Genomic DNA, 16,770 nt, shown 5'->3' with positions numbered 1-16,770 from the left:
TAGCTGGTATGGATTGGCAATCTTTATAGGCCATCATTTTCTATGTTTCTGTGTAATGCTGACAGGAATCACATGCTAGGAAACATGAAAAACGCCTACAATGATTTGATCTGAATTATTCACACTTATGAAAGACACTTTACTAATTTTCAGATGGCTCTCAATTGTATTCTAATTAAGTGCAATCTTTTCATTTTGCTCATGCAATATTTAGCACAAAGCAATTCTGTAGCATTACAAGTACAAGCATGAGATTGCCTTGTATTCACTACAATAAAGGAATGGAAGAATGAGCAATATTTTTTTAATTCTGTTTCAAGTGCAATAATCCCTCAGAGTGTCAGAGGCCATGGTGGAAAGCTGGGGGAGAAAAGGGGACTAAAAGGCTGTGATTTGTATAGCTTTCCCAAGTGTTCACAACATAATTGGTATTACAATTTGGTCAAGACCAGAGATGCTACGTCTCACTCAATAGAGTGTGTCACCTTCAGTTGATGGGTGTTTCACTCACACTCTTCAAGCCCCTTCTCTTAACTCAGTCTTCCTGCCAGGGCACTGATCTTCAGCAGAGCTTTCATGAAAAGCAAGCCTAAGAAAGAAAAGCCAGATCAGAGCGCACGTTCCTGCTTCCAATGACCACTAGGCACATTTAGCTCTTAAGAACCAATCAGCCATGAGAAGTGGAAGAGCAGCCCTGTGTGTCCATCACTGATATTTCTTCACCTTCTGCATCTTTATCTGCCTCTCTTTTTCCTTTCAACTTTCCATTTTTAGGATTTCATTTATCCTTTGATTTTGTATTTATACATTTGCTAGGCCCTAGGGATGGGCTGTCATTAGAAATACACAAATGAACCAAGCCTAAAACAGATAATGATGCAATAATAGAAGACCTCAGCTGCCCCAAAGACATCTTATGTTTGCAGAGTCTTAAAATAGCCCTTAATATCTTTCATTGGTCAAACACCTCCACACAATTTTTAATTATTTTAAATTTAGTTACATTTAAAAATGTCCACACTCAGCTTGAGCATTAATGTTTTATTCTTCAAGAGACAAGAACACTTATCTGAACCAAACAGTGGCCCTCCATTTCACTTAAATGGTTTCATCAGGGGCTGTATCTTTATGTAGTCTTGTTTGTTGCTATTGAAGTCAGGTAGAAAAAACTGCTATTTTCGGGCACTGTGTTTTATCATTTCCTGCACCAACAATTCTTAAATAGTGCCTTTCAAAACAAAAGCCCGCAGTTAGCATTCACATATTAAATTGCACTGTATGTATTTCAAAAAGTGGCATACTTCTTACTTTCAAAATCACCATGAGCCTACTCTTGCTCAAACTCATTGTAAAAGAAAAAAAAACATTTGAAATCTATGTTCCCCGTTTCTTGTGTTTGTGTTAGCTGTGATCTTGTATATGAAAAGTTAATAAAGGGGGGCAATAGTGATCCCAAGACAACATGGACGCTTAATGCAATTTCATTCCCCATAATAGCGAGAGCATAGTCTTCTTATAAGGCTATTATTTTTGCTAAAAGCAGATTTTATCATAAAACATCCTGCGGAACATGCCCTCTAATAAATCCACTAAACAATACTCTTTTCATCCACTCTCGTCTGGAGCAAAACACAGCAAACAGAACTTACCTTCTCCTGATAAACTCTCGCCAAGTATAAAAATGTCTTCTTCATCAGAAGTAATACTCAAAGAAATTCGAGAACTATGGGAAATTTCCTCTAAACACTTCGAAGGAAAGAGCAAACTAAAAGGAGACGTTTCTACAATCAGCATCACTCACAGCATTTCAAATAAGAGTAGAAAAAGTGGAGCAACATGCAGACCATGCGCCACTCACAATCGCCAAGAATGAAGGAGCTATATTCCAACACTTCAAAAAATTAGAGATGGAATTAGAGGACCTCTCCAACAGATCCTGTCATAACATATGGATCATTGGACTAAAAGGAGGAGTCGAAGGTACAAACCTTAAGGAATTCCTGCTAAAATGGCTTCCTTCGCTACTGAACATCACTTTTAATCCACCATTGGAATTTGAGCACGTGCATCATGCACATCTCACTTGAAGCAAGGCCAGCTACATCCCAGATCCATTGTGGCGAAACCGCTTCGATTCCAACAAGCACACCAAATTCTCACAGCAGCCCGCTCCACATCTGCTCTCCAAATTGAAGGTAAAAGAATCCTCGTACCCAATCTTGCAAAATCAATGGCCAGAAAACGGAAGTCATTCCTCAAGCACATCTTAAATCAAATCAGAGCCCGGCTCGTATGACAGTGACTGTAAATAACACTACATGTCCCTTTAATCGCCGGAGCAACTAACTTCATTTCTGGATCAGCTTCAATCAAGTGGTATGTTTTAATGAGCCTTTTGAGGCTACTAACCACCCTGCACAAATACAATACTTAATCTCATGGTACAATAACCACAATTTATATCTCCTTTCTTACTTGCAAACTCTTGATAAATTGTGTTTCTGTTCACTTTCTTTTCAGTTTAAAATGTATGCTTTATATCTTTTCTACCAATATGATTGGAGGTTATCAATCATATTGGTTATCAATCATATTGGTAGAAAAGATATAAAGCATACATTTTAAACTGAAAAGAAAGTGAACAGAAACACAATTTATCAAGAGTTTGCAAGTAAGAAAGGAGATATAAATTGTGGTTATTGTACCATGAGATTAAGTATTGTATTTGTGCAGGGTGGTTAGTAGCCTCAAAAGGCTCATTAAAACATACCACTTGATTGAAGCTGATCCAGAAATGAAGTTAGTTGCTCCGGCGATTAAAGTGACATGTAGTGTTATTTACAGTCACTGTCATATGAGCCGGGCTCTGATTTGATTTAAGATGTGCTTGAGGAATGACTTCCGTTTTCTGGCCATTGATTTTGCAAGATTGGGTACAATGAGGATTCTTTTACCTTCAATTTGGAGAGCAGATGTGGAGCGGGCTGCTGTGAGAATTTGGTGTGCTTGTTCTATATAACTAGGACCATATATTACTTTATATTTCTCCTTATAAGAAAACTTCTATATGGTTATACAAAAAAGAGGTTATTACATTGGAAGTCCTGTCTTGGCTCTTAGCACTATTATTATTATTGCACCTCACAGGCTGAGCAGCCTGTTGCTGCTCTTTATGCCGTTTTCTCTAATAGATGTTCCAAAATCAAACCGTGCTCAATTTCAAGTAAAACATCTATGTAACTTTCTTTTTAATACATGCATTGCCTACGTTACTACGCTTCACATGGCATTCCACAAGAATTTAAACAACATATTGGAAATAACTACCTGGAATGTTAATGGACTCTGACACCCAATCAAAAGGGAAAAAAATCTTTTCTCACTTAAAAAAGCTTAAATCATCTATAATCTTTTTACTAGAAACACACATACCTAATCTCAAAGCATACTTATCCTCCATTCCATGGATCTCACAAACTTCGCATTCTCCATCTGTAGGTAGGAAACATGGTGTCTCCGTGTTGTTTCACAAAGATATACTGGTTAATATCATGGAACAATATGGTGATCCAGAAGGCCACTGGCTCATACTTAAAATACAAATATCCTCAAAGCAACTTATTTTAATCAACATCTACACCCCAAACACAGACAATCAACCACACCTCTTACACCTTCAAAAACTAACATAACCATAAAATCTCTTAATGCTCAAATCATTCTGATTGACCCTTGGAGAATTCTGCACCCAGACCTTAAGGACTTCACATTTTTCTCTGTTCCTCACCACTCTTTTTCAAGAATAGATTTTTTTTGTCTCCTCCTCCCAAATGCGGTCCATCAACCTCCAAAATTCATCCTATCATAATATCCGATCATGCCCCTGTCACTCTCAGTGTACATTCAATGTCATCCTCAATAAACATATCCCCTAAGTGGTGGCTTAATATGAAACTCTTCATAAGTACATAAGCATTGCCATACTGGGACAGACCAAAGGTCCCTCAAGCCCAGCATCCTGTTTACAACAGTGGCCTATCCAGGTCACAAATACCTGGCAAGATCCCAAAAAGTACAAAACATTTCATGTGCTTATCCCGTAATTGAGCAGTGGATTTTCCCCAAGTCCATTTTAATAATGGTCTATGGACTTTTCCTTTAGGAAGCCGGCCAACCCTTTTTTTAAACCCCACTAAGCAAACCACCTTTACTACATTCTCTGGCAATGAATGCCAGAGTTTAATTATACGTTGAGTGAAAAAAAAATTCTCTGATTTGTTTTAAATTTACTACTTTGTAGCTTCATCAAATGCCCCCTAGTCCTAGTATTTTTGGAAAGAGTAAACAGATGCTTCACGTCTAACCTTTCCACTCCACTCATTATTTTATAGACCTTTATCATATCTCCCCCCAGCCATCTTTTCTCTAAGCTGAAGAGCCCTAGCCGCTTTAGCCTTTCGTCATAGGGAAGTCATCCAATCCCCTTTATCATTTTTGTTGCCCTTCTCTGTACCTTTTCTAATTCCACTATATATTTTTTGAGATGCAGTGACCAGAATTGAACACAATATGCCAGGTGCAGTCGCACCATGGAGTGATACAAGGGAATTATAATGTCCTCATTTTTGTTTTCCATTCCTTTCCAAATAATACCTAACATTCTATTTGCTTTCTTAGCCGCAGCAGCACACTGAGCAGAAGGTATCAACGACAACACCTAGATCCTTTTCTTGGTTGGTGACTCCTAAGGTGGAATCTTGCATTATGTAGCTATAATTCGGGTTCCTCTTTCCCACATGCATCACTTTACATTTGCTTACATTAAACATCATCTGTCATTTAGACGCCCAGTCTCCCATGGTCCTCTTATAATTTTTCACAATCCTCTCACGATTTAACAACTTTGAATAACTTTGTGTCATCAGCAAATTTAATTACCTCACTAGTTACTCCCATCGCTAGGTCATTTATAAATATGTTAAAAAGCAGCGGTCCCAGCACAGACCCCTGGAGAACCCCACTATCTACACTACTCCATTGAGAATACTGACCATTTAACCCTACTCTCTGTTTTCTATCTTTTAAAAAGTTTTTAATCCACAATAGGACATTACCTCCTATCCCATGACACTCTAATTTCCTCTGGAGTCTTTCATGAGGTACTTTGTCAAATACCTTTTGAAAATCTACATACACAATATCAATCGACTCATCTTTATCCACATGTTTGTTCACCCCTTCAAAGAAATGTAATAGATTGGTGATGCAAGATTTCCCTTCACTAAATCCATGTTGGCTTTATCTCTTTAATCCATGCTTTTGAATATGCTCAGTAATTTTGTTCTTTATAATAGTCTCTACCATTTTGCCCGGCACTGATGTCATGCTCACCGGTCTATAATTTCCCGGATCTCCTCTGGAACCTTTTTGAAAAATTGGCATTACATTGGCCACCCTCCAATCTTCTGGTACAACGCTCGATTTTAAAGATAAATTACATATTACTAACAATAGTTCCGCCAGTTCATTTTTCAATTCTATTAGTACTCTGGAATGGATACCATCTGGTCCAGGAGGTTGGCTACTCTTCAATTTGTCAAATTGCCCCATTACATCCTCCAGGTTTATAGAGATTTCATTCAGTTTTTCCAACTTGTCAGCTTTGAATACCATTTCTGACACTGGTATCTCTCCTAAAACTTCCTCAGTGAAGACCAAAGCAAAGAATGTATTTACTCTCTCTGGAATGGCTTTGTCTTCTCTGAGTGCCCCTTTTACCCCTCGGTCATCTAGCGGTCCAACCAATTCTTTTGCCGGCTTCTTGCTTTTAATATATCTAAAACAATTTTAAATATACGTTTTTGCCTCCAACACAATCTTTTTTCAAAGTTCCTCTTTGCCATCCTTATCAGCGCTTTGCATTTGATTTGACATGATATTCCTTATGCTGTTTCTTATTATTTTCAGTTGATTTCTTCTTCCATTTTCTGAAAGATTTTCTTTTGGCTCTAATAGCATCCTTCACCTCCCTTTTTAACCATGCTGGCTCTCATTTGTTCTTCATTCATCATTTTTAATACATGGAATATGTTTGGCCTGTGCTTCTAGGATGTTGTTTTTGAACAGCATCCACGCCTAATGTAAATTTTTGACCTTCGCAGCTGCTCCTCTAAGTTTTTTTTTACACTGTTCTTCTTATTTTATCATAGTCTCCTTTATGAAAGTTAAATGCTAATGTATTGGATTTCCTGTGTGTACTTACTCCAAAGCAGCTATCAAATCTGATCATATTATGATTATGGTTATCAAGCGGCACCAGCACCATTATGTCCTGCACTAGATCATGTGCTCCACTAAGGACTAGAATTTTTCTTCTCTTTTTGGCTCCTGTACCAGCTGCTCCATAAAGCAGTCCTTGATTTTGTCAAGGAATTTTACTTCCCTAGCATGCCCTGATGTTACATTTACCCATTCAATATCAGGATAATTGAAATCGCCTATTATTATTGCGTTCCCCAGTTAGCCTCCCTAATTTCTGATAACATTTCTACATCTGTCTGTTCATCCTGGACAGGTGGCAGAAAAATAAATTGTTTGTCATTTTTCTCTCCTTTTTCTTTTTTTTCTTCAGACAGGAAACCCTGGCAAGAGAGTTAAGAGAAGACAAAAGAAGGCAGAATCAAGGGACTGGGACCAACACAATTAGAAAAAGTAAATGACCAGACAACAAAGGTACAGAAAATAATTTTATTTTTATGCTTTCACAGATTAATCAAGAATACTCTTGATAAAGAAAAGATACAAAAAAGATTGAAAATATTAACACCATATTACTTAATTATACAGGAAATAAGTAATCTTTCCGATCTATAGTCCACAAATAAGGAGAACAAGGTACAATTTTAGGAAATATAAATTTCACTTAAATAAGTACAGGAAATATAAGAGAAACTCAGACCATTCATATTATTACTGGTTGTACAATTGGAGACACCACAGCCTTTGAATCTAAGAAAGAGGTTAAATGTATTGGATCATAAAATACATATTTTACCGAATTTACTTTCAGTACACATTTGCAAGGAAAATTCAACCAAAACAGACCACCCATTTATAAAACCCTAGGGCGAAGTTTAAGAAAAAGTTGAAGCCGCTTTTGGGTTGTTCTAGCGACATCTGGGAACACTCTGATCTTATAATTCATTAAACGTTGTTCCCTATGTCGGAAAACTTGCTTTAATACCCACTCTCGGTCAGGTTGTAACACAAATGTTACTATTAATGTTGCTGGTTTAGAACCCAGCTCATCCTCTTCAATCAATTGTGTAAGATTTAGAACATCAAAGGAAACATCAGCTCCTTCCACAATAGGTTGGTTTGTGTCTTTCTTTTTATATGGTGGCAAATAATATATCTTAGAAACTGGTGGATATGCTTGTTCAAGAATCTTCAATATCTCCAGTAAGTATTTTTTTAAGGTAATAAGAGGAGCTATAGCCGGTATTTTGGGAAAGTTCATCAAATGTAAAGTGTTAGCTTTATGTTTTTGTTTTCCAAGTTTTCAATTTTATATTGCAACAATTTATTTTCTTTAATAAGGCTCATATGAACTTGTTGAAGATTGCATATTTTACTAGTGTTAGTTTCAATATTTTTTCAACTGTTATTACTTTTGTTTCTAACATAGTAATTTTTTCTAGGGGAGCCTTAGAATATTGGCTCACAAAAATCAGTTTTTGTAAAACAGGTTTCCAGACCCAAAAGACCGAGGTTGCCCATATCTGCTCTAACAAGTGTAGGTAGGAACACAGAAAATGAACTCTGCCTTGTAATACAGAATAAGGTAAAGCAAGTGGTGAAACCAACCAGAGGAAAATACAGTGTCGAAGTGGCAGACTTCCTCAGCGCATCCCAGGGTAGTGCCCTTTAACCACCTGGTAGGCCTGCATTAGGCCTATCGCACCTTAGCAAAAAGGCCCCTAACTCTGCATTTTCTAGTTAGCACACACTAATGCAAACATGCTAGTTGGATAACTCTTCCATGCCCATTCCCCCCCTCCTGAAAAAAAAAAAAGAAACACCCTCACATGATTAGCATGTGCTGACAGGCAAATTAATAAGGCTTACCACAAAATACATTAAGGTGTTTTATAGTAAATGCATGTTAGTGCTTAGTGTGTTTCAGTAAAAGGCCCCTGTATAATTAAAATTAAGGCATAGAAAAAGAACAAATTTAAGTATAAAAAGTACCAGCCAGATCTATAGCTTTCAGCTAGAAGCCATCCTTCATACTCAGGCATCCACGTCCTCAGCATAAAAGCACAAAAAAAAACCAGGTGAGACCAAAGGCTCATCAAGCTCAGCATCTATTTTTAACAGTGGCCAAAACAGGTTCAGGTCCTGGCAGTATTCTAAAAAGTAGTTCCATTCCTTGTTACTTGCACCCAAGGATAAGCAGTGGCTTTTCCGAATCTGCCTGGCTAATAATGATTTATTGACCTTTCCTCCAGAAGCTCATCTAAATTCTTTAAAACCAACTGTAAACTGCTTTCACCACATCTTCTGGTGACAAATTCCACAACTTAATTGTGTGTTGATTGAAAAACAAAATGCTCCACTTCTTAAAAGTGCTTTTTCTATAAGCTTCATGGAATGTTCCCTAAACTTAGTAAATCATTCCTTACTTATCCCATTCCAGCCCACCCCACTCATGGTTTTAAACTTCCACCATGTCTCATCAAGCCAAAGAATAAGCATTAGATTGCTTTCTTGGTATGTAAATCATTGTATGCAAATCTAGCTCATGACTATTTATTGTGGATATCCTGAAAATCTGACTAGCTGGGGTGCCTGCAGGACAAGTTTGGGAATCACTACTGTAGTCTCTTCTGTGGTCACCCTTCTCTAAACTTTATCTAATTCCACTATATGCGATATGAGGTAACCAGATAATACTCATGGTGCTGTTACACCATAGACCTACCCCCCAGGAATGCAGATCATCCCGCACATTCCTTAATCTGCACTTCCCTAACTGCAAAGGACTAAAATACAAACTAATGCACGCGTCAATCTTTACCTACTTGAGTGCACAGTTATGGAACGCACCGCCGAGAAATTTAAAATCGATCTACGAACTAATGAACTTTCGCAAACTACTGAAGACCCATCTCTTTAACAAAGCATACCCCAAAGATCAACCAACGTAAATATACACAACTCCTCCACATATATTCAGAACTGTCCAACAGTATCTGCTGTTATACCACTATCATGTTTTTCATTATCATGTTGGCCAAGATCCTTCTGTAACACTAAATATCTAATTTCTAATGTATTTCCACTATTCATGATGTATTGTAAGGCACATTGAGCCTGCAAAGAGGTGGGAAAATGTGGGATACAAATGCAATAAATAATAATAATTTATTTTCCAATCCTTTCCTACTTTCTTTTTTTGACCATCATTGTCCACCATTGACCACCATGACATTATCATCCTTCTTTCCTGATTGGTGATGCTTAATGAGGAATCCAACACTGGGTAGCTATAGTTTGGACGTTTTCATCACTTTGCAATTGCGCACATTTAAATTGCATCTGCCATTTAGATGTCCAATCCCCCACATTATAAGGTCCTCCTGCAAGTCCTCAACATCTGCTGACTTAACTTTGAACAATTTGTGTCATCTGCAAATCTGATCACCTTACCCATTCCCTTTTCCAGATCATTTAAGCACACTGGTCCCAGTACAGACTGATGTGGTATTCCACTACTTAGCTTTCTCTAAGAAAAAAAATATCTGTTTATCCCTAATCTATTTTCTCTATTTTAACCAGTTACCAATCCACAAAGGAAACTTGTTTTTGATCTCATGACTTAAAAGTCCTTCATGAATCTCTTATGAAGGGATTTCAGCAAATGCCTTATGAAAATCCAGATACACTACTATTTCAATTGCCACAGCCTTACTACAGGTTTATAAAACCCTTCAAAACCAGACCGGTAAGGCCAGTGCTTTTTTTGTAGAAAAAAAGGTGCCGGTACTCATTATGGGCGGGGTCACCACATATGACTCCACCCCTATTGTAGCCACACCCACATTAGCCACACCCCCTTATACCAGCCATGGCTCATATAAACAGACATCATTGAAAATATTATACTAGTATAGGAGAAAAAAATAACGTGATTTTTTTTTCATTATAAATAATTTCTGTAAGCTGTTACAGCTCCAGTATACCTGCAAAATAAGACAGCAGATGTAAATTCTCAAACTGAACATATTCCAAACACTAAAATGAAAATAAAATGATTTTTTTCTACCTTTGTTGTCTGGTGACTTTTTCTATCCATATTGGTCCCAGTCTCTGATTCAGCTGCTCTCTATCAGTTCTCCTAACTCCGCTTCCAGCGCTTCCTTTCCATTTATTTCTTTACTTTCCTCCTTTCTTCTTAATTTCTTGCCCTCTATCCATAAGTAAAAGCTGGGTCCTCCTCCATGGAATTTACTGGAGGAGGTATAACGTGGATCCAGCTTTTGCCTATTTTCTCCATTCATGTGCAGTTTTTCTCCTCTCTTCCCTTTCCCTCATTTCCATCCATGTGCATCTTCTTCTTTCTTCCCTCCCCTCATCCATGTCCAGCACTTCTCCTCTCTCCTCACTTCCATCCATGTCCAGCAATTCTCCTCTAGCCCCTGTCCTCCCCTGCCATCCATGTCCAGCGATTCTCCTCTCTCCCCTCCCCTTCCCTCTCATCCATGTCCAACGATTCTCCTCTATTCACTGCCCTCCCCTTCCAACCATGTCCAGCAAATCTCTCTTTGCTGACCTCCCCTCCCATCCACATGCAACGATTATCCTCTGCCCCCTGTCCTCCCCTGCCATCCATGCCCCCAGCCACATGCTAGCATCTCCCCCTCTCTCTCACCCTAGGGGTCCAGCAAGTATTTTTCGCTCTTCCCTCACTTCTATTGTGTTTCCTCTTTGCAGGGTCAGCACTTCTCCCTCTTCCTTCTTTCCCCACATGTCCAGGCACCTCTCTCTCTTTCTTGTCCTTCCAATCCCCATCCCCAAAGTCCAGCACCTCTTTCCCTCTCTCCCTCTCTGTGACCCTTCTCTTCCTCATTCCACTCACCGAATCTCTTTCTATGGTACCTAACCTCCTATCCAGCACTTCTCTGCTTCTTTGCACTCATCTTGATGCAGCACCTCTGTCCTTCATTGACCTTATTCAGCAACTCTGTCCCTCTCTACTTCTCCTGATGCAGCACTTCACTCTCTCCTTGCTCCCCCCACCCCATGCAATACCTGTCTTCCTCATTGCTCCCTCCAATGCAGCACATCTCTCCTTCTTTGACTCCCCATGCAGCACTTCTCTCCCTCCATCCAACCTCCCCCCATGCAGTACCTGGCTGGCTGCCTCCCTTGTCTCCCCCCCCCCCCCCCATGATGCAGTATCTGTCTCCCTCTGCTCTCAGCTTCTTCTTCGCCAATTTCTCTTTGTTCTTCTCCTCCTTTTCCATCTCCTTCAACAGATCCTAGAACTTGACACTACAGTGGTCCAAGTTGTAGCCAAATCGCTCCTGTGCCAGGGCTAGTAGGCGCTCCCGCCGGGCAGCCTCTACCCGCTGTTTCTCCTCCTGCTTTTCCCGCCACCAGTCTTCCACCATCTTTGGCATCTGGGCCATGATGGCGGCAATCAGCTTCTCTCTCGCCAGTCTGCTGCGCCGCTCCTCCTCCTCCCATTGCCAGATCCAGGCCTGCATGTCAGCGAGCGGCGGATACCACGTCTCCTCCTCGCGGATCTCCCAGAGCTGGGCCGGATTCATGCCCGAGGCCGCTCCATAGAGCCCGAATAGCTTCGCCTCCCAGCGGGGGCTCTTCTGCCACTCCGGGGTGCGCTTGTCCTGCGGGTCCGGTACGTACATACCGTCCAGTTTCCGGTGCAGAGGTCAGGCATGATACCGAGACACCGACCCGTCGACTGGCACCGCTGTGGACAGCCAAGAGTGACAACGGGGTCACGGTCACTGCCATCTTCCCGCGAGCTGCCTGAGGAGGAGGGCAGGCTGCGTTTACTTTTTTTTTTAAGCAGTGTTAAGACGTCAGCAGGAACAGGCTGCTTCAGCCAATCTCAGGGGCCTTCCTTCTGCATGTTCCGCCCCCGAGGGCTGAAAGAAGGCCCCTGGGATTGGCTGAAGCAGCCTGTTCCTGCTGACGTCTTAACACTGTGGGTTCGCGCGAAGCAAGAGGGGAGGGGGAGAGGAGAAAAAACAGAGCAAGAGAAGAAGATGCCCAAAGCCACAGGGAACGCCGTCGACGCTGCCAGGTGGGGACGCCGGTACACCGTACCGGCACAAAAAAAGCACTGGGTAAGGCTAAATCCATGTTGGCTGTAACCCATTTGGCCATGTTTATCCATATGTTCAGCAATTTTGTATTTCCAGAATGGCCTCTACCATTTTGCCCAAGATGACCAGCATCAAGCTCACTAGTCTATGATTTCTTGGATCCCCAGAACACCGTTACAAATTTGCATTATACCAACCACCCTCTAATCCTCAGGTACCATGGAAGAAATTCATTATTCATAATTAAAATCTGCTAATACCTATAAAAAATTAAAGTGTGTTTAAAAAAATATCACTATTTCCATCAAAGTGGTATATAACATATCATAAAAAGACTTAGTTCTGCATTATTATAACATCGCCCAAAGACCAATGGACATAAAATAGTTGAAAAGCACCAATTATTTAATTACCCTGGCAAAATTAAAGTTTTGCCTAGGACTAAAAGAATCGTACTGAGAAACAGCAAGACTGAACATCTGCTCCCAACCTGAAAGGTTTGGTAAGTTTTCTGGAACAAAAGTGAAGAATCATTTCCCAGTACCCAAGTGTTCTACATCACTGGCAAAGCCACCAATTAAAAAGGGCATGTGATCTAGCTTTACCTGCAAGAGCCACCTGCCTAGTCTTGATCTATTGCATAGAGGTCTTAATGACCCAGATAGAAGCTATCAAGCTAATCTAAGGTGCACAGGTTTATCTGTACTCAGCATTTTGAGCAACCAAATCGATAGCTTAAAATAAGCTCTCTCTGATTGCAAGCCAGTGCAATTCAACCAATGCTGAGCAGGCAGTCTCTATAGCCTAAGCCAAGAATGTTTTTTTAGTGCTTCACAATGTGTGGCACCAGAAAGGGTTTATATTGCTGTTACTGGATGATACCAGAATCAGATTTGTTTTGTATGGTATGTTCTACAGAGAAGTGTTTACAATTCTGTCCTACACACATCGTTTTAAAAAGGGAGAGGGGGTCTTCTGTAGATGCAGAATGTGCATTTGCATTTACCAGAATGACAGAAAAAAAATATATACTGACCCCTTATTTTGCATAATGGCCTGTTGGAGTCCTACATAGTTTAACTGTTACAATTTTTACATAATATAACCAGCAACTGCAAATTTTTCTGGCCTTAGAATGTAGGTTGCGTCCTTTATTATCTTGAGCCATCTGCTTACCCAGTATTCTGAAGGGATCCACCCCACCCTTCACTCCTTGACCAGAGCTCCAAGGGGGCCCTTCCTTTTGAATACTTCATCTCTTGCCTTAAGTAGCAGATTGTTTTAAGTAAAAATTAAAAAAAAAAGTTATTTACCTGGCAAACCATTGAAAACAAGGAGTCCAACAGTACGCCCCAAAACTTCCAATAATACCACCTCAACATTTCCCATTGATATAGACACAGGCATATTATTGGAGGAATTACTGAACCACAGAACCTTGGTCTTACTTGTTTACAGTTTCAACAAATGGGAAGATGCCCGCCTATTTACTATTCCTATGCAATTGCATACATAAGAAAAAGTTAGATTTAAGGTCCCAAGGCAGGGCATTAAAATAAAGCAAAGTTACTTACCTGTAGCAGGTGTTCTCTGGTGACAGCAGGCATTCTCACATGTGGGCGAGATCATCCACAGAGCCCGGTACGTGCCATAGTGCACAGTCACTTTAAAACTGAGGCAGTGCCCCCACTGTGCATATGCAGGTGCCTTCCCACCCGATGCTTGAACGCAGGACCAGCAGTATAATACTAAAGTGAAGATGACAACTCCTAGGGGAAGCTGGAGGGATGTGAGAATATATGGCTGCTGTCCTCAGAGAATACCTGCTACAGGTAAGTAACTTAGCTTTCTCAAAGGACAAGCAGGCATGATATTCTCACATGTGGTACTCACTAGCTGCCAGGCTCACCATATAACGAACCTGGCAACTAGGGAGTAAGCGAGCATGATAGAAAAAGAGGAGCAACAAACTGGCTATCCCACCTAGAAGTGAAGGTGTGGATAGAAGACCACATTGCCACCTTGCAAATTTCCTCAATGAAAGCAGAGTGGAAATGGGCTACTGAAACCACCATGGTTCTTACATTCTGAGCGGTGACGCAGCCATGAAGGGTCAGCCCAGATTGAGATGTGGAGGGGCATTTTCGATACAACGTCAAAGTCTGACTTTGGACGTTTTGCAAAAAAACGTCCAAAATCTAAATAGGAAAGAAGGTAATTTTCAAAAAAGAAAACATCTATCTTTTGTTTTCAAAAATACTGTTTTGAACAAGGTTTTGTGATTGGAACATTTTGTTTTTTGGTCCATTTTCAGGAAAAAAAAAAAAACCCCCGTCCAAGTGCAAAACGCACAAAATCAAGCCATTGGGATGTAGGAGGAGCCAGCATTTCACATCTTGTGTCTGCCCTCTTTGTCTTCAGCTTCAGTTCCCTTCCTGCTTGTGTCTGCCCTGTCTGCAGCCTCAGTTCTAATCCTGCTTGTGTTTGCCCTGTTGGTCTTCAGCTTCAGTTCCCAAGCCTGTTTGAGAATCCTGAATCTGTTCCAGCTAGAGAGCTACACAGGAATGGGGTTCGCGGAAATCCCGCAGTATTCCCACAGGGACGGAAGCAGTTCTGCGGGGCTCCCACAGGGACAGAAGCAGTGCTGTGGGGTTCCCGCGGGGATGGAAGCAGTTCTACGGGGTTCCCATGGAAGTGTAAGCTGGTGCATCTACCGAGTACCAAGTTCTTTTGAGTGCCATCTCCTCCTCCTCTTCTTCCTCCTCCTTGCTTTAACAGCACAAATGTGGAACGTCTTCCTTTAAGGAGGTGGTAGAGACACAAATGATGATAGAATTCAAAAAGGCGTGGGATGAACACAGAGGCTCTCTAATTAGAAAATGGAAGGTATAAAAAACCTAACCTTAAATGGCTGCATGTGCGTGGATGTGTCAAGTGACGCTTAGATGGCGACTCTGAGTGTGATTAACTAGAGCTGATACCGGGCACACTTGTATGATCTGTGTCCAATATATGGCAGTCTGTTTTTGGATGGCTGGAAAGGGCTTAGACAGCAACTTCAGTGGCTGGAACATAAGGACAGTGCTGGAAGATTTTTATGGTCTGTTTCCCACAAATGAGAAGACGAATAGACTGGAGTGGGCTTCAACGAGAACTCTAGCAGTTGGAACATAGGGATAGGGCCAGATAGACTTCTATGGTCTATGTTCCAGAAACACGAAAGCCAAAATATAGAACAGGAAAAGTTCTCTACGATGACGAATCACAGAAGGCAAAAGTAGAGACTAATAGAGGATTCACCACTGGAGACATGAGTCCAACAGTCTTTATTATATCAAAGATAACGACCCGACACAGGCCGTGTTTCGACGCTAAAAAAGCATCTGCATCAGGGGTCAATAAATACACCAAGTAGTGAATGCAAAATGAGGAGTCCTACTTGTATGTGTGTTGTCAACTCACTAATCACATAGCACTAAACAGAAAATGCTGGACACAAACTATCAGAGCAAACACGAAAGACCATAATCAAGTATATAATATCACACTTGTTGATTTAATCATGAATTGATAATGAGTGTGACTATTGGGCACTGGATGGACTGTTCAGGTCTTTATTTGCTGTCACTTACTATGTTACAATTAATCCTCTTTGCTCCCAGGCTGATGCGCAGACCTCAGCTCTGATACAGGCATGAGCATCGGATGTCACCTGACCTACTGGCACATGCATGTGGTGACCTCTCAGCATACAGTGCCAGTAAATCAGGGACAAATCTTACATGTGCACACCAGAGTGTTCCAAGTTTCATTCCTTCCTTGCCTACAGTCCTATGGCTGAAATCCAGAGAGAGACTGAGGGAACGGACTGAATTTTTCTTTTATGTACCATTAAATTCTTACGGTGATGGATGGGGATGGGTAAGATTCCAGCAGGGACGGGCAAGATTTCTGTCCCCATGCAAATTTCTAGTTCCAGCCAAGCCTGAGAATCCTGAATCCTGTTCAAGCCAAGCCCTTTCCAGAATCCAGTTGTTCCAGTCCTGCTTATTCCAGCCCTGCTCATCTATAGCTTGTCCCGATCCTGCTAGTTCTGATCCTGCTTGTACCAGCCTGTCTGTGTTCAGCCTTGCTTCCTGTTGGGTGGTTCACCTGCTGCTGCCGCTCACTGGCAGTGGCCCAAAGGCTCACTACTCCCGACTTCATGACAGACTGTGACAGGAATTTGGTGTGGGTTCAGAGAACCCTGTTGTGGTAGAACCTAGCATAAGGTGGATCTGCCACAAGGGCTTGAAATTTACTTACTTTTCTGGCAGAAGTACAATTAAGACCATCATCATATACATGAGGAACATCAGAGAACAGGTTCAAAAGGAGTGGTTCAAAAGAAGGTTTGAGAGCTGCGAGGTGGTTT

At 40.9% G+C, this 16,770-nt stretch overlaps 1 pseudogene; it reads right to left on the bottom strand.

The window, feature by feature from the left end:
• Positions 1–530: 530 nt before the first annotated feature.
• Positions 531–13,985, bottom strand: LOC115464760 (annotated as a pseudogene).
• Between the last annotated feature and the right edge of the window lie 2,785 nt (positions 13,986–16,770).

Source organism: Microcaecilia unicolor, chromosome 3 (assembly GCF_901765095.1).
Source record: "Microcaecilia unicolor chromosome 3, aMicUni1.1, whole genome shotgun sequence".
Taxonomy (NCBI): domain Eukaryota; kingdom Metazoa; phylum Chordata; class Amphibia; order Gymnophiona; family Siphonopidae; genus Microcaecilia; species Microcaecilia unicolor.
This window is presented reverse-complemented; position numbering and strand designations above follow the sequence as displayed.